Below are 26724 nucleotides of genomic sequence, written 5' to 3'. Positions count from 1 at the left end.
TGATCTCAATTTTGGGTCCACTGGTTCTACTGGTGCTGGTGGATCCATCGACATCAATTTTGGGCCAGCTGGTGGATCCATTGACATCAATTTTGGGTCCACTAGTTCTACTGATGATGGTAGATCCATTGATCTCAACTTTGGTTCCACCTATTCTACTGGTAATGAAGGATTTATTTACTTAAATTTTGTTTCGTATTCTTCCTCACACTTCAACACTAATACCAGTACAACTCTTTTGGCACAACAGGAGGACAAACATCCCTGCAACAACGAGGAGGAGATCACCAGGAGGTTCAAACTCTTCCTCTGTTCCCTGTGCACGGCGAGGACGTCTTTGGTAACCTGAAGGCTACTTCCGAGGAAGGTAGCGCTTTTGGTTACTATTCTGGTGGCTCAGGCGGTTACCACAGTGGCTCAAACGTTTCTCTTGAGCTCAGCCTAAATCCATCCGGAGCTGCTGACTAGGCTTAGTATAGCATAGTCCTCGTTTTTTTTTTTTTTTTTTTTTTTTTTTTTTTTTTTTGTAATATAAAATCAATAAGATGGTGTGCATGTTTTCTTTTCTTTTTGTTTAACCAACAACAACACCAAGGATCGAACCTTGGTCACCCAATACTATTTTCAAAACCATAAACAACTCTACTGCACACTTCTTTCATAATGATGCAATAAAAACAATCACTCAAAAAGAATCCAACAATCAAATAAGTCGCATCGAGGTCTAGCTAGTATCCTCTGAGTCAAACCAAACACAAACAATTTCATCGATAGGATTAGGGATTTATAAAGCTAAACACATCCTGAGTTAGCTAGGAAAAACCCACGTCTTTAGAGTTACTCTTACAAATCTTATAAAATCTCAACCATTTCCTCTATTAATTGCTCCATTAAACTTACCACAATTCATACCCTATGAATTTACGATTTAGAAACCGAATCAAACTCCATATCGCATAGTAATTCACTTGAACCACTATGGATACCCAACAATGTCACTACAATCAATACCCAAAATTGCACTTAACCATTTCTCCTAAAATCCATCACCACAGAAACACACCCTCATCTAATAACATTTACAGAGAGTTGACTCTAAATCTCCCCATTATTTACCGACCAAGATCAAACTCCATTTCAAAACTTTAAGTGTCCCGCCTACTTAAACTTAAAACACAAACAACCTCAAATTCACTTCAGTCCAACTCCATACTACGATCCAAAACTTAAGAAAACTAGTTCACAAAATCAATTTCCTTCACTTAAATAAAACTATGTCCACAAGTCATAGTCAGGTCAACAGACCAAGGTGTCCAAACGGAGAATTTCCAATCCAGTTGTCTTTGTGAAACGCAAAATATCAATCAAAATGATGCTCGCAACATCAACAACGTATACAAAACATGTTCCTCGGATCTCGATTTAAATTTAGAAATACTAAAACTACCACTAGTCCCACTTCAAATAGCCCTTAAGATTTTAGGTACTCGGAGAGAACTCAAATATATAGTCGTTCGTCTCAATCACTCAAACACGAGATCAAACTCCGTTCTCGCACCTCAAACTCTGCTCAACAACTTACAAGCACATGGAAGAATTAACCAGAATAATTTCTTCCCTAACCGCAACACTACTCACAACTCCACATGAGTCTAGAATCTATTCAGATGCATCTGTATGTCCAACTTAAGAAGGCAAAATTACTATCAATTAATACTCGTATCCACATCAGATACGAGCATAGGTCCACACCATGCCTTCAACCAAACACTTCTACATACAAAAGGAAACTCATTTCCATAAACAATCCTCACTGACTCATCAGAGTTAAATCCGGAGGTTTCCATTCCTCGAAGATCACAACTCGCGGAAACTAAACTTATTCTAATACGAACTTAGAAGGCAACTCTACCGTCCTACGGACATACACGCTGTCTAGACCCCATACTAAGACATACCCAATGATTATACCAATACCGAAGAGTATATGATGGGGATCCGCTGCAGACGGGCCATCACTCGGGAAGTATTGATTATCACCAAATATGTACCTTACGCTCTGATACCAAACTGTCACGTCCCGAATTTTGAATAATCAATTCAAATCCGAAACATGAATTATACAACTTAATAGAATAAACGTCCTGAATTTTTTTCTCACAAACAACCACACTTCACACCTCTCAATATTACAATAAATCAAATCCTCAAGTTAATTATTACAACACACTCTCACCAAATCAAATTGTAAGGCTCAATGAGCTTAACTCACCTCACTATTACAAATGCTGTAAAACTATAACAAATACTCTAACCCGCTCGATCACCGCCCTGATTCTCCTGACCTGCAGGATTACCCGCTACACCGTTTGAATAGTGTACCGGGATTGCAACAATACAAACCCGGTAAGCTTTTTGCAAAGCTCGTATGAGTAAATGAAAGGATTGCACGATTTAAAGTAACACAATCAACTCAAGCACATTTTAATTTTGTTTTGCATAAGAATTGAAGTGTACAACATCACTTCAAGCATCAATCAACTCACATCTCATCATAACTACTCAATAATAAACAACTTCTTACTCAATATATACTCACAGGCTTATGATTTATTTATATAAATCATCCTATGCAGTATATTATACTTACAGGCTTATGATTAATTATATTAATCACCCCATTCAGTATATCATACTTACAGGCTTATGATTAATTATATTAATCACCCCATTCAGTATGTCATGTCATACCCAAGGGCATATGATAACTCGTTTATCCCCCAAGCAGTATGACGGCAGACAGACTAGAGCTCTAACTGTATCGTAAAGTGTCACCTGGGCCAAGGTTCACCTTACGAATGACTGCTTTTCTCAATTCACTCGACTCCTCATTTAATTCATCTCAACGACTCAACTATCGCACTTTACTCAATTACCCATTATCATAGACAACACAACATCTAAGATAAATCACATATTCCAAAGGGTAATGCTCAAAATATAACTCAGTAAATTACACCATCCAATATATATTCCACGTAAATATATATATACGTAGTCACCCACACAAGAGTGACCACTAATACCAACTATAGTTCACATGCAATAAAATCTAGAAATTCATTTTTTTATAGTTAAATACATTTTACTTACTATGGACCGTAGTCGATCAAGTCCATATAATTTAAAACAAATATTTATTTTCATAAAACAATTTCCACAATTTCTCAATTAAATAAAATCACCGAATTTCGGTTCGTGAATGAACCATGTGCGATTTACTCACCTCGATATTCCCGCTGCGTCTTCAATTCAACACAATACACACCGAAACCGCTCACCCAAGGAAGACCGTCAATCACCTAGTCAAACATGACCTTAACTTAGCCAACAACTCAAAAACATACTCAAACAACAATCCAACGGTCGGATCGAAATTAAATGATGATCCAACGGTCGGATCCTCACGGATCGCCTTTAGGATCACCCTCCAAAAATCATCACGAAGATCCAACGGTCGGATCTTCCTGAATCGTCCTTACTAACATCTTCACAAATTTATACGAAAATCCGACGGACGGATTCTCACGAATCGCCTCCCTAATCACTGTTTTGCATTTATACGAAGATCCAACGGTCGGATCTTCGCCCATGACCACACAAAGCCACTGGGACAGTCATAAGATCATCATATCAAAACTACAAGTCCATCTGACGGTCCTAACTTCACAGATCACAAATCTAACGATCGAAATCGATCTAAACTTAAAAATTCATAACTTAATCATACAATATCCAAAAATTGCGTATAATATATCAAAATGATCGTATTGAAATATAGAATCTGAAAATGCACAGAAACCATATTTTTGATCCCCGGAGGTGGCCGGAAAGGGCCGCCGGAGTTAGTGGCAGAGCCGCCGCCGACCACCGCCAATGGTGTCGGGGCCGGGCTGCTCTTCTTCCTCTCATCATGCTTAACAACTTTCATAACTACCATGTAAGCTGAAAATGACCGGAAGTGGTTGAAATTACCTAAAACAGTCGAGGTGGCCGGAATTTTTCCAGAAACCGGTGAGAATTTGCAGAAACCGTCGAAGCTCCGATCAACGTAAAAATGTCCTCCTTTCGCTTCGATTCCTTCAGGAGACTTGTTCAGAACTTAAAGAAGAACGCACTGGTTCAAGAATCACTCAAAACGAAGCTCTACAGCTCGAGATATCTTGATCGAAAGCGTCGGTGGCCGGAAAATTTCCAGAATCCGGCGAGCTTGAATTCCGACGTAAAAACTTCAATTTCTCGCTTCGATCCCTTCTGAAGAGTTGTTAAGAAACTCAAGGAGAACTCACTGGATCAAGAATCACTCAAAACAAAGCTCTACAACTCGAGATATCGAGCTCCACAGTCCAGTTTCGATCTAGGTCGGGTTGAGCTTCCAGTCGCCACCACAAGCCATGCCGACGTGCAAGGTTACTTCTGGGAGCTTCAGGAAGTTGAGGCGAGCTCGTGGATGAAGTTTGGTGAGGATTGATGGCCGGTAGCTTGAGATATCAAGCTTGGAACCAAAATGAGCTCAAACCGGCCTCGTGTTCCACCGTCGTGTACGGTTCAAGAGCCGGCGAAAGGCTACCACCGGCAGCTGCGCAAGGAAGAAGTGAAGGCGTGGGACGTGGTCTAGGGTCGATCGATGGCCTATGGAGCGAGAACGAGCTTGGAGAAGTTTGCTCTGTTCTTGGATGCTTTCGGACGAGAGAGAGTGAGAGAGAGGTCGATAGAGAAATGAAAAAAAGAAACAGAATGATGGCTCTCCGACAAGAGGAGGACCGTTACAGCTAAAGGGAGGGGTGAGAAAACTAAAGGAAGGGTGAAATGTTTGTCTTTGATTCTTTCACGAGATGGTATTATTCCTCTATCGAGGTTCGTATTATTCCTCCGACGAGTTTCGTACAATTCCTCTAACGAGGTTATTACAATCGAATTGTCAAGAAAATCCTTAGATCTCTTTCATCAAAGTTTCAATCCAAACAGACAGCCATAGAAGAGGCTCAAGACCTGGACACCTATTCTCTTGATGAACTGATAGGTAATCTCAAAACCTTTGACATGAGGATCAAGCCCAAGAAAAAGGTAAAAAATGTTGCTTTTTCTTCTGTTAAATTGAAAGATGTGGATGATAATGGTTCTGTGGATTTTGCCTTACTAACCAAAGAGTTTAAACAATTTCTTAAAAATAAAAATTCTTCTGGTAGTACTTCAAAAAGTTCATCTGATCAAAAGAAAAGCATTGTTGAAAAACCTAAATGTTATGAATGTGGTGGTGTTGGTCATATCTCTCCTGATTGTGGAAACAGAAAATATAGCTCACGAAATAACAGGGCTCTTAAGTCAACTTGGAGTGACAGTGATGAAGGCTCTCAATCTAAGAATGAAGAGGTAAATCTTGCTCTTATTTCCTCTCTTAATATTGATTTTTCTGATGATTCTGACTTGGAAGATGATACTCTTGATGAAGAAACAAATGAAAAGTGTAAGCAATTGTATAATGCTTCAAAAATTGTTCTTCGAAAAAATAACAAACTTGAAGAAGAAGTTGAATCTTTAAGAGTGGAAAAGATGAAAATTGAGCAAAAATTTGATACTTCTTTAAAAGAATGGGAAGAAGAACGTACTGATCTTGTTGATAAGATTAAAGTTTTGCAGGGTGAGGTCAAATCTCAAGATTGGGACAAGGAGCATGATGAGCTTATTAACAAAATCAAAATTTTGCAGGTTGAAGTCAAGGCTTAGTCCACTCTAAATGTTTCACTAACCCTTGAAAATGAGAAATTGCAGGATGAGCTATTGAAAGTCAAGGAAAGCTTCAACAAATTTTCTATAGGGTCTGGAAAGGTCTCTAAGATGATTGGATTTGGTAAAGCTCATTGCAACAAAGAAGGTTTAGGGTATGAAGGTGAGTCTTGCAAGCCCTTGACCTTTGTAATAGGTGTTGAATGTGAAAATTCGTTGGGACAGTCACAAGCTTCAAATGACAATGATTCTGGTCTCAAGTTGCCCAAAAGATCAGAACCTAAATTGGCCCTTAAAACCCATCAAAAAGTTGCTTAGGTAAGTTATGACAGTCACACCTCTGCGCGTCAGCCCAGGTATGTTCATAACTCTAAAAATTTTACTCCCACTTGTCATTTTTGAGGAAAATTGGGACACTTACATCCTAGGTGTAATATACTTCGCAGGGTCACCCAAAATCAGAGGAAAGCATCAAAAATTAGCCCAACTACATCACTGCAAGCTGAGCTGAAAGAGCATCTGAAGTTGATATGGATAATTTGAAGCAGAAGCAAATCTGGATTAAAAAATGTTCTAATAATTGTTTCTCTGCTCATATGGATAATCTTGATCATATGCTTGAGCTTGCTTTTGTTCCTACTGAACATAAATTGGTTGATTCATTTACTAAGCCCTTAAACACAGCTCGATTTGAATCACTTAGAAGCACCATTGGTGGATGCTCTAAGTATTGATACTCTCACTTCGCTTGATCCATTTTGCATGAATTGATAGTGTATGATATCATATTAGTATAAGTGCATTACGCTTTTTATTTCTGCATTTTGTTTTCAGTTTTCTAGAAAATCAGGATTGCATGTGTGGTTTGTATCCCTACGTGTCTGACAGCAATCGAATTGAACTTAGATTGACAAGTGTTCTGATACTTTCCTTAAATATGATTTTGATGAGTCGAATAACATGTTTTGAATGGGTTCTTGCATCACTTTGTAATCTTGAGCATGAACAACATATTCTTTATCACTTTGTATTCTCACACGCACACGTACTCCTTTGTGGTGGTACGTATCCTCTTGGTTGATTTGATTTTTGTTCACACATACTAAGTGAGTGAATACTAAAAAGGTACAAATATTTGGAGCAAGTCCAGACTATTCCCAAAGTAAACAGGCCTTGGTCGTGGTGAACGATATGAGGTTTGGGAAGAAAAGGGAATGGTTTGGTCACCCTGGTGGATTGTGAAACTATTGACTCGAGTTGATATGTCCTTTGGGATGTCCTTGTTACATCTAGTACCTTAAAGTCAACTGACTTGGGAGTTGCTGGCATAAAACTTGTTACATGAGTCTTAGTTTTCTTGAAAAAAAAAAATGTGTGAAAAAGCTTCATAGTGTGTGAAAGGCAAAATGAAAAAATAGTATGCCCACACAGTGACATAAGAGGAGATTTGAGTTAATTGTGATTATCTTTTTCACTTCTTATGTGTGTTCTACTTTCTCTGATTCTGATATTCTTACAAACCCCACTTTAAGCTATGTTCATTTACACAACAAAGGTACAGAATACTCGATCATCTTCTTGCTTATTTTGTTGTTGTCAAAAACTCTTCACTCATGTGACCTTCACTTATTACTTTCATGTTTGAGGATTGGTGCTAACACTCTTGTCTAAAAGCTATGCTTTTGTCTCTGTCATTTGTACAAGGATACAAACCCACTGATTGTGTGTTTGCATTGCTTTCTTGCATCTTTCTTAACAAGATTACACTTAGGGTGAGTATTGATACTTGGACTATATCCAACTGATTGATTCTACATAGCTTCCACTACATAAGTTGCCTTTGTCATTAATCCGAGACAAAGGGGGAGATATTGGTGGATTTGATCAACTTGTATTTTGTTTGTTTAAATATTTTGATATTGATCTTGAAATTGTGTTGACACTCCTATGCCTTATCTTTAATTGCTTTCTACAAGGTGTGTTGATAAGTGTTTCAGGAAAGGCATATTGCTGATGGAATGTGATGATCTTCAAGTACTTCACTACTAAAAAAAACTTCAATTGCGACGGCAGTTTGCGACGGCAAATAAGCATTTTGCCGTAGCAAATACTTTTCGCGACGGCAAATTGAGCATTTGCGACGGAAATGTTAGCGTTGCAATAGGTGGCGTCACAAGATCCATTTGCAACGGTAAATTTCCGTTGCAAAAAGTATTTGCGACGGAAAACTGTTGCCGTCGCTTCAGTTATTATTTTATGACGGCGATTTGCTACACAAGCTTCCGTCGCAAAGTCTTCAACAGGGTAGTCCATGTGGAGGTATTTGCGACGGCTATGATGCCGTCACAATGCATACATTTTCAAAATAACCGCCAAAACCTTACCGCCAAATTTGTTGCTACGGTTAGTTTGCCGTCGCAAATATATTTATATTTTTTTATTAATTTTTTTTAATAAATAGATGAAATTATATATTTTCATACCAATTGCGACGCTGAAATCGCCATCGCAAATGCCAATTTTATTTATTTATTATTATTTAGCCCATTTCCACAAAATTAAACAAATGAATAATAATAATAATAGTTAAGATATTAAATATTTGGATCTATTAAATCAAAATAACATTAATTCATGAATAATATACTTAAACATATCCATTGACTCATTGTACCATATTCAAATACAAATACTAAAGTGAAAATAATGTCATTTGTAAGTATTGAACATTATAATAAGCACTCTTAAAATAAAACAACAATCACAAGTGCATCATTTTACTTTGTCATTTTGTGAGCTTTGCACTTGCTTTCATTTGCTTTGCTCTTTTTGCCATGAGAACCTGTAATATCAACATATAAAAACCAATGTTAGCTTAATGTCCAATAGGCAAGATAGACAACAAATTGCACACTCTTTCATGATGGTTTCTGTACAAACAAAACAAAAAACATTAAGACATTAATGAACCTCAATCAATAGTCAGATAGTCAAAACAACTAACCCTCATATATTCAAAGATCATCTCAACTCAATATCATCTTTAGCAAGTAGTATAACACAACTAGGGGCTGTTAACAATAATCTATCATCCTTTCAAAAAAAAAAAAAAAACAATAATCTATCATAACCAAAACAATGAAAAGCCTTTCATGAATGGAAAAGAAAAGCAACACCTATTAATATGGCTGAGGTTAGTTACACGGTAGCTGGAATCACAGAAAATATAGCTGCTTCATCATTACCCAAATAGACAACAAAACCATTTGAGATAAATATATCAACAAAGCAACACCTATTAATATGGCTTCAACGGAAATAGTCACATGGAACTAATCAAATCCACAAACCAGATAATGAAGCACAATCCAAAAAGTCCATCTAAATTTTGAAAACCAAACCACAAAACAGTTTCAAAAACACAGCTCAGAACATATCTTCCTACATCATCCACATATGGCTTTATAACTTTCCTAGCCTCATCTGAAAATACTTTTTCTTTACTCAAACTGTAAATTTCAAAAAGGCAAAATCAAGCTGACCCAGTAGTAAATCAACTTGAACGAACTAACAATCTTTAAAAAAAAAAAAATCACAGATCTAATCATACTCAACAACCATACAGCAAAAACAAGTTCATCAATATCCTTCGGTGAAAAACCACAACAAGCTACAGAGCTCAAAGTCACAAACAAATACATAATCAAACATTTGCAACATAAACAGAACCAATTTCCAAGTGAAAGGACATAAAAAATCATAAGTATAGACCTCAATAACTAGCCTGAAACAACAACCATTTGCAAGCAAGCCAATTATAACTCATGTTTATGATAATGTCAAGCACCAACTAGAAATACAATATGTAAGAGCAATATAAACAATTAATATAAGAAAATTGTTGGAATTGCCTAAATTTATAAGAGAATTACCCTTTCAGATCCATTTTGTGAAGGGGATGTTACTGGAGAATTCTGCTCCAACAATGGCTGGTCACTATTTGCATTCGGAGTTATTTCATCTCCTATAGACTCCCTCAAAATTTCATGCCTGCTAGTTGCATCAGCAACCTAAGAAATATATAATACATATATATACACATAATAATTTTAAGTTAGTGCAAGTAGTAATACAATTGACAAAAGTCTAATTTATAAACCATATATCTGCATATTAAGTTTGTACTCAACCTGTTTAGGAGACTATGTGCTACTGTCCTTATTCTGCAGAAAATCAATTCGAGCATGTAGTTGCTGAAGCTGCAGTTGAAACTCTTGACGCACTTGTTCAGTGATTTTTTGTACGAGATCATCTGTGCTTTGAGATATATTTGATTCCTTTGGATATACTAGATTACGAGGCACACCAGCTCCAAAAGTACGACAATACCCATGACCATCATCTCCCATCAAAGAGTGGAAAATTCGATCTTTAACACTACCCTCTTTGACCATCTGTTGCCTAAGTTTATCCAACTCTTATCCATAGTGAGATGCAAGTTTTCTAGATCAATCAAACAAAACATTGAGTCAAGTTTATGTATGTCAAAGGCTAAAGGTTTATTTATTATACATATTTGTGTTAATGAATTTTTCCATTATTTAGAAGTTTGTCTTGGTTTCATTAAGCTACATCAGAATATGTATGCATGTCTTGTGCAAGTTATATTTTACGTAAATTAAATAATGTCTTTTTATTTAAGATAAACAAGTGTCAACTCTAAAAGACTAATGTACATCAATAAAAAAAAATAGCATAGCCATATTACATTGCCACAGATAAACTTAGTACTTCTTCCATAATAAATGAAAACAGAAGAAATATAAAAATGGGGATGAAGTACTAACCTGGTAATATCAAGCTCTTGGCTTTGGATTGCCAAAATTAATTCCAAATTCTTCACTGCTGACTTGAAGATGAGCAGCCTTTTTAACTAATGGATGTTTTAAACTAATGGATGTTTTAAACTGCAGCAGAAAATAAAATGAGTGTTGCTTGTCATTACAGAAGCACAATGAATAAAAAGCTACTACCCAAACAATTAAACTGGACCTATTGATTAAAATCCAAGAATGTAAAAATTTATCTATGACATTGTTGAGGCAACCATAAAAAGAAGAAGAGTCACGGTAGTATTACAATGATATAACCTACCGAATAGGAAACTTGAAAGAGTCCAGGTCTTGAAGTCAGAGATGGGAAGCGATTCCTAGTAATGGAAAAAGAAACCGATTTAAAACTAGAGACCCTGCTGCTGCGTGTATATCAACATTGAACCACAAGAACTGAATGTCAAGTACAACAAAAGACCATTGAATAATAACAAATATATGAACAGAATGTCATAATAACAAAAATGCATCTTTGATTGAATGTATAAATGAAGTTGTGAATGCAACGAAATCTATACATGATTCTGAAGAATTCTGAGATGAGAATTCTGAAGAAGTTGTCTTGTTGTTTTCTTTAAGTTTTGTTTCTGATTCTCTGTACTCTTTTGGACCCAGGCCAGGGGAAGAGTGAAGGAAAAAGGGCTTATCACTACAATTATTGCAATAAAGACATTACGGGGAAGATCCAAATCAAGTGCAATTCTTGCCCTGATTTTGACCTACGTATAGAGTGTTTCTCTATAGGAGCAGAGCTGACATCTCATAAAAGCTATCACCCCTACCAAGTTTTTTTTTTTTTTTTTTTTTTCAGGAAAGAAAAATAATATATTGCTGTCCACAAAGATCAATTCATTCAACACCATTACATCGTAAAGATTTATGGCCCAAACTAAACTATAATGATTAGTGGAACTGAAGCAATTTTTTGATGTACATAGCTTACAATTTTGGATGGAGGCATTAGGATTGATAAGAGGCTAAGAAAGAAAAATCTCAATTATGTATCTGAAAAGGAATAGAATAACTATATACAATAATCACTTTCTTCTTTTTATTCTAATTCAAAGGTTCAACCTAGGTAATGCAGTATTGACTAACTCCCTAGAGTAACATTTAGATTTTAAGACCTTTCTTTTGAACAATTCCTATAGTTTTGGTGAGTACTGAACTTATAATCACAATTTAGCATCAAGTATGCGATTTTGAAGAGATAAGCTGAACAAACTAAATATTTGGTCTTTTACATTAAACTGTTGTTCAATTCTATATCTGAACAAATAATGCATGTTCTAAGCACACATACAAGAACACATTTAGATTGCTTGCTTGATCCATGAATATCAACTAAAAAGGGAATCTCATGAACCATCCCCCTGAAAAAGCACAAACAGGAATACGAGAACAAGGTTTCGAACAACCAAACACAATCCCCATATAATGCCTAATCTGAAGGCAATATAAAAGCTCTGCTCCAATCAATTGGTAGCATTTGACCAAAACATCCCACTAGCAAGGGTCATATTGACTAAGCTCAAGTTATAAATAATAAAGCATATCATATACGGTAAGTTTTATGTTCAATGAGCAAATTCATGCAAAAGTAAGCAAGCCACACTTGTCCCAAAACTATAAAATCACAGTTGAAAAATCAAACCATTTTGTAGCCTGTGACCCAACGATGCAATTACCAATTCCAAGCTAGTCAATGAAACTAGAGAAATTTGGAGAATAGTGCAAAATAGTTTGCAACATAAGACTACTTCAGGCATAAGACTAGTCAAGGATGCCTATCTCTTGGTAGTTCCTAAAGGGGTAGTGAGACTGCCCTGTGACACCCGCAATCCCATCAAACCAATAGAACAACCTCTCAACCCATTAGGCTAGCATAAAGCTTAATAATAAGCTCAGGCAAATTGCGAGATGAGAATTGTACCCATCTAATTATAATTATATCAAATTGAGACTCTCGTATAGACTTGTAATGCCTACCCTCAACTGCCGTCCCATCACACCAGCTCAAGTTTTACTTATTCTGGAAATTAATTCAATTTCAGCAAGTCCTGCTCCAATCATTTGACTCGAACAAAACCCAAGAATATATAGAAACAACTCTAAGCTAACAATCAACCAAGTATCTATTGTCAACTAAGCAATCAACAAAACCAAATCGAGCCATAAACCCTAACCTAAATCCAATAAAATCTACAATTAACAGCAAAATAAAATGACGAAATCAAGTAAAACTACCTTGATGATTACTCGATAGGAGAAGTAGGCCTGCACGCCATTGCCCAAATACCTCGGTAGGTTCCCGTTCGAGGAGCTGCAAAGCATATATACACAATCAAAAACCAAGATCCACAACCCAACCAGCTACCTCCTAAAGCTACTGTAATTTGCAATCAACAGACTAGATCTTCTTCCCAATCACATCCCATACAGAACCAAAATCAGAACATGAATACAACCAAGAGCGAAATTATACCAAAAGCTGAAAATGAAAGAGTCACCTGTAAGCTGATGGTAAGAAGAAGATTCGGTTATCAGAATGTTTAGAACGACGGGAACGGTGAGGTTCCGGAGCTCAGAAAGAGGGTGATGTTTGGGCGAGAGTGAGAAAGAGCGCGGTGATGTTTGAGACCTTGGGAAAAAGAGGGAAAAAGAATTAGGGCTGAGTGTTTTGTTAGTAGGACATTTGGCCAAAAAAACAAAAGAAAAAACGGAGGGAAAATTATTTGGGTTACCGCCAGAGTAATACGGTGACGTTTATGTGTTGCCACGGCTTTCTTTCCGTAATTTTTTTTTTTTTTTTTTTTTTTTGTAAAGTACATATATAAATAAGTTTTGCGACGGCAAGAGGAAACGGCGTCGCAATTGACTACAAATTTACTACGGCAAAGATTTTCCGTCGCAAATGATAAGCCTTAATCGCGACGGAACATTTTCCGTAGCAATAGGGTGTCAATTGCGACGGCAACTGTCGCCGAAGTAAAAAGGCGAAGCAATTGAAGTTTTTTTTAGTAGTGCTTGTTGAGGGGGAGTGTGCCTAAAATAGGATGTTTTGTATAGGAATGCCAAAGGGGGAGATCGTAGGTATAAGGTTTATACTTGATGTGTTGGCATCCCTATACAAAGCACTGAAGAAGCCTACAAAGTTCATCAAAACTGATCTCGGAGAATTTCAGGTAATTGCATCTCATGCATAAGCACAGGATTGCAACATGTGTTGCAATTCCTGAGTCAGTCCTACGTTTTAGGAAATTCGATTTTGGAAAGTATATTTTGGTTTTTAGATTTTATTTTACAAAGATATTTTCCAACTGATAAAATCGTGCTTTTGAAGTCCTAGGTGATTTAGGATTTGTTTATTTTAATTGGATATCTTTTATTAAAAGATCTTTCCTAGTAGGTAGGGCTGGGCGCGGTTCGGTCCGGTCCTAGTTTTAGGGGAAGCCGAGACCGAACCCGAGTAATCGGTCTCGGTTCGATTCACATTATTTTCCCACCTCAGACCGACAGTAACCCGATCCGTAACATTCAGTCCGGGTTTTCAGGCTATCGGTCCTAGAACACAGATTTGGAGATTTCCAGATTTCCAGAATTCCAGTTTTCCCAGTTAACACTAGCTTTCCTGTTTTCATATGAATCAGATAAAAATGCAACACAATGACCATACAACATAAATCACAACTCATAGAATGAAGAGAATGAATACAGTACAATGAATCCCCTTCGCTTTCGGGTCAACAGGAGGTAGAGCTGTTGAACTTGCCGGATTGGACTGACTTGTATCAGCAGCCTGAATTATAGCATTCGGGGTGCCCCCCGAAGCCATGCTTGTATCAGTTGACGCCATGCTTTGCAACGAACTAAGAGATCGGGAGAGTGAGTCGAGACTGATCGGGAAAGGATTGAGTCGATTGACTGATTGAGGGAAGAAATTGGGACAGAGGCTTGAGGCTTCAATGCTTGATCGACCCGATTCACTGATCGACTGATTGAGCCATTGAGGAAGAAATTGGGGAAGAAATTTGGGGGCTAGGGTTCTGGGTTCGTGTTCGACTGAATGAAGCAAGACAACAAAATGTCAAAATGTGAAGGACTAAAGGCTGAGGTCGTGTACTCGTGTTTGACTCAAGGGTTAGTCTGAATGAGATAATTAAAGGCCAATGAAAGGCTGACAAGTATACATGGTGTAGGTATCGGGCCGATACGGGTTACCCGAACATAGAGATATTAGAAATCGAGATCGACCCGTTAACAAGGTTGTCGGTTCGGTCTTAGCCCGGACCGAAAAAAAAACTCAGCAAAGCCCGACCCGAATTGTCGGTTTCTCGGGCTTCCAGATCGGTTCCTCGGATTTTCGGCCTCAAACGCCCAGCCCTACTAGTAGGAGTCCAATTAGGGTTGAGTCTTAATTGTTGGGAATTTATTTTCTCCTCAATATATTCAGAAAAACAGCGTTGATTGTGGGGGGATTTTGATGCAAGAATTATTGTGTGTCTTGCTTGCTTAGAAAGAGTTCCATAGGAGTCCATGAAACACTTGTTCCGTGTCTAAGTGTTTCATTGTTCATTCATATACATGCATTGATTCTCTCGAGATCAGTAGAGAAGATTGGTGTTGCAAGAGGAGCGATATTTGCAGATCGTTCAAGTGAAGAAGAAGGTCAAGATTCACGACAAGCACCTCTTTAGTGAGTCTAGAGATTGTAGCCACGTAGAGAGCTATATGTGTTTGTAAACAACCATATCCTTCACTATTATTGGATTCATTATATTTGGGTTCTCAAGAGTAAGAGCTCCGCAGTGTTTTTAATCTCAGAAGTTCATGAGGTTTTCACTGCGTAACCAAAATTGTGCTTTCTGCGTGAATTTTTGATTTCTGCCCAGTACGTAAGGATTGCAACGTGTCTATCAATCCCAGTCACCCAGATTCACGTTCTTCCTAGTATTTACTACAATTTTCTCAATAAGCTTGGCATCATCCCTGTGATATTAGGAGGAAAAAAGAATAAGAGCACACCAGGATAACACATAAGTAAATGTGGTTTTAGTTACAACTCTAGAGATCCTACAAATACGATGCATACAAGTCGATCAAATGTATTATTGTTGAGCCCAGTGTCTAGGGTTTGTTGTAGTTCACCCTTCACAAGACTGACCCATATAATGACAACTTAAATAAATTTAGCTAAACAGCCAACTAAAACAAAATATAAAACTCAATTAGGTTTAGCTATATGGAGAAGTCGTACTTATAATTTCGCGAATCCCAGCCAGTTAAATTGGTGACCTCACTTGGAGCAGACTTCTAGCTCTGCACCTCTTCTATGTCCACATTAGGATCATGTTCATGTTTAGCAAAAGCTTGGGCAAAACTTCCCTTCAGTTTACGAATATCGGATGGATCTAGTTCGTAGAAAATGGGTACCACTATCTGCTTCTTTGTATGCATGCATTCCACAATTTTAACCAATTCTTTCAAGCACCATCTAGAAGAAGCATAGTTTTCAGAAAACACAACAATGGAAAGCCTCGAGTCCATGATAGCTTCCAAGAGCTATGAAAGGTCGTTAATTGCCTTTTCTAAGTTTTTCAGAATCCATGGAGGTGCTGATTGCTTTCTGATCCAGAGCTTTGTACAGATGACTGACAAAGATCTTGCAAGTATCGTGGCCTCTAAAATTAAGGAAAACATCATAGCTCCAACGACCGCCAGATGCAGAAGAAGCGGCCATCATTACTAAATCTAACAAATGAAATGAAGCATTCGATTATCCTAATAAAACATATCAAGACCACCGGCTGGCTTAGTCAAACAAGATGAATGGCGATCTATTCAATGTTTCCATATTTTAACTTCTTCACCACTCCTACAGTCCCACTATTCGCTAATGATTATAAAAGCTTGTAAAAGAAAGTGAGAGAATTTCAATGAGATTGGACGCAGAGAATAGAGTGTATATTATTGAGTAGAGAACCCTCTCTTATATAGAGATGAGATCAATAATATCTCTAGTTGGCTAATTACAAGAATGCCTACTGTTAGAACATTTTAATATTTTATCTGTTATTGAAATTAAATTTGGTGAAATTTTTTTTTTTTTGAGTAAAATGATGAATATCATTAATTCAAATGGTTACAATCAAAGATGAGTGCATCCACAATGATTGTTGGAGCAACACACTGCCAAACAGTGTTCAAAGAGTCCTCATAAGCTATAACAGCTAATCTGTGAGCAACCCAATTGATTGTTCTTGGAGCATAAGCAAACTGCAGCCCCAAAATAGTCTTCAGACTTTCTTGGATATCAAAAATCAAGTTTCTGTGTTTAGAAAGATCTATTTCATTGGCTGAAATTGCTTGTACAGCTACCATACAATCACTCTCCACATCAACATTTGTAATCTGCATTCTTTGGAGCATATCAACTCCATGCTTGATAGCTAATAGCTCCACCTATTTTGCTAAAGCTACATGACTTGTGTGTTTTGAGAAACCAGCAATAAACGACTAAATATTAGTTACTACCCTGTGGTTTGGGTCCAAAATCAATTCAGTACCTAGACTTATAATTTCATCAAAAACATCCCTACACTATCATTTCTCATCTAATAGGTCATTCCGTCAAGATTCCGTTAAATAGAGTTGTTAAATTGATGACATGGATGCCAACTCAGCTAACAAGGAAAGGAAAATTCTAAAAATAACCCTAGCCCTCTTCTAACCTAGAATTCACTCAAAACCCCAATTTTTTTAATAATTTCCTACCAAAACTTATACACATCACAAAAACCAAATTCTATTTTTAAAATCTACTCTACCTTGGAGTCTTACCATCAAACATAAGGAACTTTTTTTTGCAAGAACAACTTTGCAAAAAAAAAAAAAAAAAAAAAAAAAAAACCTTTGGAGGGAACACATCATATTTCCAAAAGAATTAGTAGTTCAGATGTTCGCAATTCCTTAACCGTAATCATCTTTAAAAAAAAAAAGTTAGAGCTAGCAATCGAGTAACACAAAACAAGGTTGCACAAAAAAATGTTAGGGCTTGCTATTGCCTGATCTTCTGAGATGATCTGGAAGGTGTTGGAGCTTGCCCCTTTGATGCTTTAGTTGTTGCTGGAGGCCTTGTGCTCGTTGAGGTAGATGTGGCAGCAACTTTGGCAGACTTAAAAGTTGTAGTATTTGCTCCTTGTCTCCTCGATGCCTACAATTCAACCATGTTCTTCTACACTCACATAAATAATGACAAAAAATATATGCCTCAAACCACTTATTCATCAATACGTACATGCCAAAATCTAAGCTTTCGGACCACTTCTTCATCAACACATAAATACCAAAAATAGAACATGGCCCTTAATATCAAGCTTATTCATCAACAAATACATATAAAAGCAGAGCACATGTTATCAAAATCAGAAATCAAAAACATTATAATCTGAAACTTATTATCACAAAAACATTAGAACATGGCCCTTAATATCAAGCTTTTCCATTGCAGTGTGCTCTTTAAAGCATGAATCTAGTACATATAAATTCTTTTAAACCCCAATTTTGTTATGAAATGAGGGTTTTCAATAGATATCTCATCAGAAACAAAAACCATAAACCCTCAATCCCTAACCTCAATCCAAGTTTTAAATTCGGAAAATTTCAAACCCAGGTTTGAAACCGTAAACACCAACCCAAGTTTCAAATTCAGAAGATTTCAAACCCTAACTGCTAAATCCCTTTTTTCCCAATTTCGAAACCCTAAACCCAATACCCTTTAATCCCATTTAGAAGATTCGAAAGCCAAAACCCGAAACCCTTTAATCCCAATTTAGAAGATTAAATCATAATCCAAAATTACAACAACCAAACTCACCATAATGAGGGATTTCATCTCCACCCTTCTCTTTTCTGGGTATTCAAACATCGAGCTTGTTGCTGGCCATGTCAGAATCTTCTCTAGAACAAGACGAAGTTCGCGCCTTCAATCATTCTTCTCCATTTTTTGGATGTCGCCCGACTTCAAAGCAAAAGCGTTAGATTTTCTTGATTTCTCAAAATCTTATTTGGGATTGTGTTAGAGAGGAAGGTCGCGTAATAGGGGTTTTGGCTGAATTCTGGGTTAGAAGAAGGCCAGGGTTATTTTTAAAATTTTCCCTTCCTTAGTAGCTGAGTTGGCAGCCACATCATCAGTTTAACGGCTCTATTTGACGGAAGTTTGACGAAATGACCTATTGGATGAGAAATAATAGTGTAGGGGTGTTTTTGATGAAATTTGAAGTCTAGGGACTGAATTGATTATAGACCCAAACCACAGGGTAGTAACCAGTATTTATCCCATGCTTGATAGCTAATAGCTCCACCTGTTTTGCTGAAGCTACATGACTTATGTGTTTTGGGAAACCAGCAATAAACTTACCATTGGCATCTCGTAGGACTCCTCCAACTCCACCAGAAATTTGAGATGGCAAAAAAGCACCATCGATATTGAGCTTCAGTCTGTTTGGTGTAGATGATTTCCAATGCTTAAGCTTCTGAGATGGTTTTGTACTTGGCTTGCTGGTATGAGCAGCTCTATATTCATTATACCAGGTCATGCACTTTAGAAGAATGGTTTGTGCTGGTGGTGATGTATCTGACTATAGCTTGGCATTTCGATTTTTTCAAGTAGCCCACAATACCATCATCAATTTTTCAAAGACTCCAGCTTGATGATTAAGTGCTTTCTTAAGCAGCCATTCTTTAAATTAGAATGAAGAGGAGAAGTATACCTGAGTGAAGAAGGGAGGTGCTGCAAGCATGGTAGAGGCAATAGGGTATCCACAAAAGACATGGTTGACATCTTCAAATGGATGTGTGCAGAGAAGACAATTGGTGTCTCTTTGATAGCCCTTAGTGAGCAGTTTACCTCTAGTTGGTAACAGATTATTACATGCCCTCCAAACACAAATCTTGACGTTTTCTGGAACTGAAATGCCCCGTACCCAACTTACCCATTTACTAATCATTTGGACGGTAAACGACAGTCATTTTTACGTTTTACCTTCGTTTCAGACTTTTTAGGGGTTTCAAGAGTTGACTTTTTGTTTGGGTCAGTTTTTTAGGAAACTTCCTTCTCGAAAGTTATAGAGCACGATAAACCGAGTTCGTGGACATGTGGCACGTTAAAATCAGAACTATAACGAAAACGTTATAAAGGTTAAAACACAGTGGCAATCTTGTAATTTTTGGGAGTCTCCTTAAGTATCATTGGATGCTTCCTAAAGGGAAAACTACTATTTTCGGGGGCTTCTATTTTGGGAAAGTAGAGAGAGCAAGACAGAGAGAGAGAGAGAGAGCTCAGAATCGGCAGTTTCGCTGCTAAATTTTTGAGCCTCGCCGGCGTCGATTCCGACCACCTCCGATCCAGCCGTGAAATTGGTCCCATCTGGACCGCCTTGCCTTCCTCTTCCTCTTGGTGGTGGCGGCATTCGACATTTGCGGTGGTGGAGGGTACGGCGAGCTCAAACTCTGGCCGAGCTGTTTTTCGATTTTCCTGCCGTTTCCAACCACACCACCGCTTGGGATTTGAAGCCTCGTTCTCCACGGTTCTAACCCACCAACTCTATTCCTCCAATTCGACCGGAGGAGTGAGAATTGAAGCATTGAAGAAATCAGGCCAAAATCGAGACGAAAGCTATTGAGCTAAATTCTGACTCCTATACTTAAAATTGATCGTTGTCAAAGTTGAGAAAGTTGTTGGGAATGTTGTAAGGATCATGTTGATGTAATTTGGTGACCCAATTCGGAGTTAGACTAGAGGCGAGTGGCGCGCGTGGGAGCGCGTCCGGCCACTTCAACCCTTCTGTTTTGGTTCGTTAAATAAAGCATATCGTTACGGACATGTGGATATGAACTTTGTATCAATTGGTATCCGTTTTGAAATTTATCGGAATTTTGGAAGTTTCAAAAATTTGGGTTTCGATTCGAGAAGATCTGACCGTTGGATCGATCCCATTTTTTGATACATTGTTATAATTATTGAGTCAATGTAACATATGAAGTTTGTGCCCATTCTGACATAATTTCAAGCTTTCGATGAATTATCGGTTCTAGGGATTCAATTTTATTATCATCAATTTTATTCCGATTATCGAGAAATAGTTAATTATAAAATCATTTTGTCAGGAGGACGTGTAGACAACCGTTGTAGTCGCAAATCAATGAGTGGACATTTGTTTTAAAATAAATTATGCATGCAGTATTACTTTTGAGCAATTATTTATTATGAGATTTATTGATGATTTTACGGCTTATTGAGATATTGAGTATGAATATTTTATCGAGATTTCCTGATTTATGTATTCAGTGATTTATTGATGATTTACGGGGTTGATTAAGTTGAAATTGAATTTCACTTTCCGAAAGCTTTTATTTAATTGTCGAGTTATTTGAATTTCGGGCTATTATGATTTCTTTCGAAAAGTTGTTGAACTATTGAGATTTTATAATGATTTCTATCGAATATATTGAGTATTGAGTTTTTGAGAGAATATTAGAGATCTAAATGTTACGAGTATGATATTTAAATATTTGAGTATGATCGATTTCTCGAGATTTCTTGAGTTCAAATACTATATGAGAAATTTTATGAGTTCAGTATATTCGAGGAGGTAATTATGTTAGCGCATGCATGCATTACCTGGTCGACAATACCCTCCAGGTAATAGTCCTGGTCGGTAGTACTCTCCAGAATATATTCTGGTCGGCAGTACCCTCCAGACAATATTCTGGTCGGTAGTACCCTCCAGAATATATTCTGATCAGCAGTACCCTCCGATACATCATCTGGTCGGCAGTACCCTCTAACTATCTATGGTTAGTCGACAGTACCCTTTAGCCATCACCTCCTCATCTGGTCGGTAGTACCCTCTGATGCGTCCCTGGTCGGCAGTACGCTCCAGGTGGCATGAGATGACTAGTCGACAGTTCCATCTAGTCATTGCCTATTTTGAGACATGATTATTTTTATCGAGATTTTGAGATATCATTATATATTTGAGATATATGAAATTTATGAAAGGATTTCGAGATATTTGATTACATGAGTATTTAACAAGAGTTTTGAGATGAGATTTACAGTGTGATTTGAGTTATCAGTTTATTTTCGAGATGATTTATAGTATGTTTCGAGATTTTAGTATCAGAGACTAGCCAAGAATATTTTCACAAGATTTTGCTGCATGCGTGGTTTTTAAGAGAAGGTTTTTAAGAGAATAAAAATTGGGAAAGCATTTCAATTATCTTGAGTTATTTTTTCTTTGAAATTTTTTATTTTTGTCTGCTCACTCTAACGGTTTTCAAATGCTTTTCCCTGGGCTTTTCAATTTCTCGTGCGCATTCTATAGAGTGGTTGAGGTCGAGCTTGCATAGGAGTCAAGGCATAGTGACCACCGCTTCCATCTTCTTTGTAGGTTACATGTTAACCTACTTTTACCTTATTCCTGTTCATTTGGCTAGATTTGCTCTGATGACCATCTTTCAGTTGTTTTAGTAGAAAGATAATTTGATATTCAAACTTGAGTTTTGGAATTGTTTTATATTACTTGTTGGGAAGTTGTTTATGAATTGTGGGGAGCAGGTAGGCTCCAAGAGTTAAGGATGGATTTGAATATTAAGGAGTGTTGTAATATTTTCACAGGTTTTAGGTAGTCAACTTTTAGGGGAAGTTCCGCCAAATATTTGGTAGAATTTCTTCTAAGGTGGGACCCGGCAGGGCCACTTTGGATTTCAAGATGAAATTCGGGGCAGGTCCTGTCACATAGAACCTTCCATAAGTCTTTAAATGGATCGCCATTGGAAGTGGAAGACAAAGAATTTCCAAGAACTGCATCCCTAGCTATCCAATAAGCTATTTTGATAGAGAAAAAACCATTCTTTTTTGGTTTCCAAGTGAGCTTCTCTGGAAGGTTGTGATGGCTGATATTGAGATATAATATTTTCTCAATAATACAGGGATTGAAAAGCTGCTGTAACACAGGAGTAAACGAAGTTTTAGTTTCTGAACAGAACAGATTACTGACTCGCTGAAACTCACAGTTATTTGGTCTTGAGAGCATGTAGTGTGGTATGTCAAGTATCCAATTATCCCTCCAAATATCAATATTAGTACCATTACCAACTCTCCATTGTACACCAGCTGCTAAGACATTCCTTGCACTATGAATGCTGGGCCAAGAGAAAGAAGGTGATTCTACAATATCTGCATCCCAAAAAGGTACTCTAAGGGTAGTATCTAGCTTTAAAAACCTGAGCTACCAATGAGTTTGGTTTAGTAACCAACCTCCATCCTTGCTTTGCCAACATTGCAAGGTTGTAAGCATGCAAGTTTTTAAAACCCATTGCTTCTTCTTGTTTGGTTAAGCATAATCTATCCCATGATCGTCAGTGTATCTTCTTCTTTTCTTCTGTATCACCCCAAAAAAATTGAGCACGCAATTGATGTAGATCATCACAAAAAAATTTGGGAAGCAGATAACAATTCATTGCATAAAGAGGCATTGTTCGAGCCACTACCTTGATGGGTAATTCCTTACCTGCAGCACTTAATATTTTGGACTTCCAACCAAGAAGCTTTTTAGTCATCCTCGATCTCTTTGATATAGGCAAAAATTTCAGTTTTGGATCTACCAATTCTAAGTGGGAGTCCAAGGTACCTATCATGTTCTTTCTCAAACTTTACTTGAATAATGTCTGCTAAGCATTCCTGTGTGGTCTAGGACACATTGTTGTTGAAAACCACACAACTTTTCTAGAAATTATCCTTTTTACCAGATGCTTTTTCATATAAATTGAGAATAGCTCTATAAGCAATGCATTCCTCTTCTTTTGCAGCTCCAGATATAAAGCTATCATATGCAAAAAATAAATGATGCAGAGTAGGTGCAGTGGGACACATCTTCAAACATGTGATTTCCTGTGTTTCTACTGCATGGGAGATTAATGATGATAAGCCTTCAGCACAAAGGATAAACACATAAGGAGAGAGAGGGTCTCTGTAAGACCCTGGAAATTTGTTATTAATTTCTAAATGTTTCCTGGAATTAATAAGTGTTCGTTGGTACAATTTCGTGGTTCGAGGGTGGAGTGGAAGTGTTTCGGACAATTATTCGCTCGGAATGCTTTGATTCAAGGGTTGACTTTTTATACGTTTAGATTCTGCGAGAACTTCCTTCATGAAAGTTGTAGAGCGCGTCGATACGAGTTCATGGACATGTGGAACGCAAGAATCGGTATCGTATGAAGAAGTTATGGCCATCGCAAAAAGTTTCCATTTTAGGATATATAGGAAAAATCTGGAAAAAAAAATCAGAAAATATCAAGTTTCCAAAATGGGAAACTTTTCTCTCTCTTCGGTCCCGAGCCCAGTTTCGCCGGCTTCGTTCTCCCTCCTCCGACCACTAATCAACGAATCGTTTCTTCCATTCTCTTCGCCTCAGTCCCATCTCCAAGTCTGGGAAGTTTCACGGAATGGGTTGGCCCGTGCACGACGCTACAAGGCCGGAAAGATAGGCGGTGGCGCTACAAATCGTCCAGATCGGAGCTCAGGATTTCGGCCACCTCAGGCGGTGATTCTTGGAGGCTTTTGAAGCCCAGAGGACGTAGAAGCTTTCTCCTAAGGTGGCTTGCAACGATTCAACCTGTGGAGCTCGAATTTGGAAGATTGGGAATCTAGGGTTCATCAGTTTTCAAAACTTGCGAGGTAAATTCCGGCCAAATGACTTTGATTCTGACTTTGTGCTAGTTATGAAAGTTGTAATTGGAGTTGAGATGAAGATCTTTTGTTTTGGAAGTTTTGTCAAATTTTGACTTTGGGTCGTCGGCGGTGCCGCCACTGTGGTGGTGTTTTCCGGCAGGTTCCGGCCACCTCAGGGACAGTTTCTGTTCCTGATTTTGATCTACTAGTCGATACGAGCATTTCAATATATAGTTTGAAATTTTTGGAAATCGTATGAGAAAGTTGTGAATTTTCAAAGTTTAGGGTTTTCAGTTTGACCGATGTTCTATCCGTGAGGATTTGGCCGTCCGATCGACTTGTAGTTTTGATATAATGATCCTAGGACTGTCCCGATGACTTTGTGTGGTCACCGGTGAAGATCTGACCGCTGGATCTTTGTATAAGTGTGTTTTATGAATTGTGCGCTAAGTTAAGTATCGTATTTGGTTAGGTAATTGACGGTTTGAGTTGGCGGACGATTGTGAATCGTGTTTTGAGATGTTAAGAAGACGCAGCGGGAATTTAGAGGTGAGTAAATCTCACGTGGTTCATTTACGAACCGAGTTATTTAATTGTCGGAATTGATTGATAATTGTAAATCGTTTTCGAAAATAAAGATTTGTTTGAAATAATATGAACTCGATCGACTACGGTTCATAGGGCTACGGCACACAGGTAAAAAAATGAATTTAAGTATAAAATGAATTTCTTGGTTTTATTATGTATGAACTATAGTTGGTATTAGTAGGCATTCCTGAGTGGATGACTACGTTTATATATATATATATATATATATATATATATATATATATATATGTTGATGGCGTGACATTGTGATGTGCGTATGAATTGTGAGTTATTTAGAATATCGTTTTGAACTGTTACATATGGTGTTGAGAGAGTATTCAAGCGTTGGGGTAATATTTTAAGTCATGTGGGATTTTGTTTAAATGTTTTTCTGATCTACGGATCTGGTGTCATAGTGGTGACAGAGGCAATTGTTATCGTAAGGCTGAACCTCGAATGAGCTGACAGGTTACGATTCAGTTGAGGCAATGTTTTTCTGATCTACGGATCTGGTGTCACAGTGGTGACAGAGGCAATTGATATTGTAAGGCTGAACCTCGGCCGAGGAGACAGGTTACGATTCAGTAGAGCTCTAGTCTGTTTGCATGCGTGCGGTCATGGTGGTAACTGGGTTACTGCATCATGAGTACGTAGTCTGTCGTATGCGTGCGGTCATGGTGGTAACTGGGTTACTGCATCATGAGTACGTAGTCTGTCGTATGCGTGCGGTCATGGTGGTACTGTGTTGCTGCATCATGAGTACGTAGTTATCGGAGAATGTTTCTGGTGTTCTTTCTTTAATTTATACGTGAGATTTGGATTACTATGAATTCTATTGTTTGATTTAATTGTAGTCTCTTGAACTAAAATACACGCAGGGATTGCTATGATTTTGAGTTGTGTGATTTTAGGTGATCTCCTGAACTAATTTTCTATGTGTTTTCTTGTGCTTGTTAATTTATCGCGTTTCGGATTCGAATTCCTTTATTCGAAATTCGGGGCGTGACAGTCTCACTGTCTAATACCGCTAGTTGGAATGATTTTCTCAGTGACTGCACCATTAATTAAAATTGAGTACTTAACTGATGTAATACACTGCATGACAATATTAATCAAAACAGCAGAGAAACCCAGTTTGTTTAGCATAACTTGCAAAAAAACACCATTCCAGTTTGTCACAAGCTTTGCTTATGTCAAGTTTCAAAGAAAAAAAGCCTTCTTCCTGTGATTTCAATTTGTGCATGAAGTGTGAAGCTTCCATGGCCACCAAAGTGTTATCTGAAATTAATCTTCCTAGGACATAAGCACTTTTCGATGGAGATATGATATCTGTGAGCAGACCTTTGAGTCTATTGGCTATGACTTTTGAACTGATTCTAAAAAGAACATTGCAAAGAGCAATAGGTCTAAGTTGTTGTGCTTCCTTAACATCATTAACTTTTGGAATCAAAGTTAAGGGAGTTAGGTTTGCATCATGCTCAATATGACCAGTTTCAAGCACATGTTTAACTGCTAAGCACACGTCACTACCAACAGTATCCCAATTTTTCTAAAAGAAAAAATGAGACATACCCTCAGGCCTCAGGCTCTTTGAGGGATTCATCTAGAACAAAGCTTTCTTCATTTACTCATCAGTGTATGGTTGCAATAGCTGCTCATTCATAGCAGTGGTAACTTTCGGTTGAACTGTGGACAAGACTTGGTGCACTGCCTCCTCACACA

At 37.6% G+C, this 26724-nt stretch overlaps 2 long non-coding RNA genes across 5 annotated transcripts; both read right to left on the bottom strand.

Moving 5' to 3' along the window:
• Nucleotides 1-2131: 2131 nt before the first annotated feature.
• LOC133714171 (uncharacterized) lies at nt 2132-3735 on the bottom strand. Its single transcript, XR_009848484.1, has 2 exons — nt 3287-3735; nt 2132-2360 (listed from the first exon to the last, which is right to left on the bottom strand). It is a non-coding gene; the product is annotated as an uncharacterized LOC133714171 (long non-coding RNA).
• Nucleotides 3736-8394: 4659 nt separating this feature from the next.
• LOC133718069 (uncharacterized) lies at nt 8395-13699 on the bottom strand. 4 transcript variants are annotated; one of them, XR_009850088.1, is made up of 7 exons: nt 13190-13699; nt 12927-13002; nt 10942-11041; nt 10635-10737; nt 9978-10290; nt 9720-9857; nt 8395-8629 (listed from the first exon to the last, which is right to left on the bottom strand). It is a non-coding gene; the product is annotated as an uncharacterized LOC133718069 (long non-coding RNA). The 4 variants fall into 4 exon arrangements; XR_009850089.1 differs by having other exon boundaries at nt 10942-11038; XR_009850090.1 differs by having other exon boundaries at nt 10942-11035.
• Nucleotides 13700-26724: the final 13025 nt, after the last annotated feature.

Source organism: Rosa rugosa, chromosome 6 (genome assembly GCF_958449725.1).
Source record: "Rosa rugosa chromosome 6, drRosRugo1.1, whole genome shotgun sequence".
Lineage (NCBI taxonomy): Eukaryota > Viridiplantae > Streptophyta > Magnoliopsida > Rosales > Rosaceae > Rosa > Rosa rugosa.
This window is presented reverse-complemented; position numbering and strand designations above follow the sequence as displayed.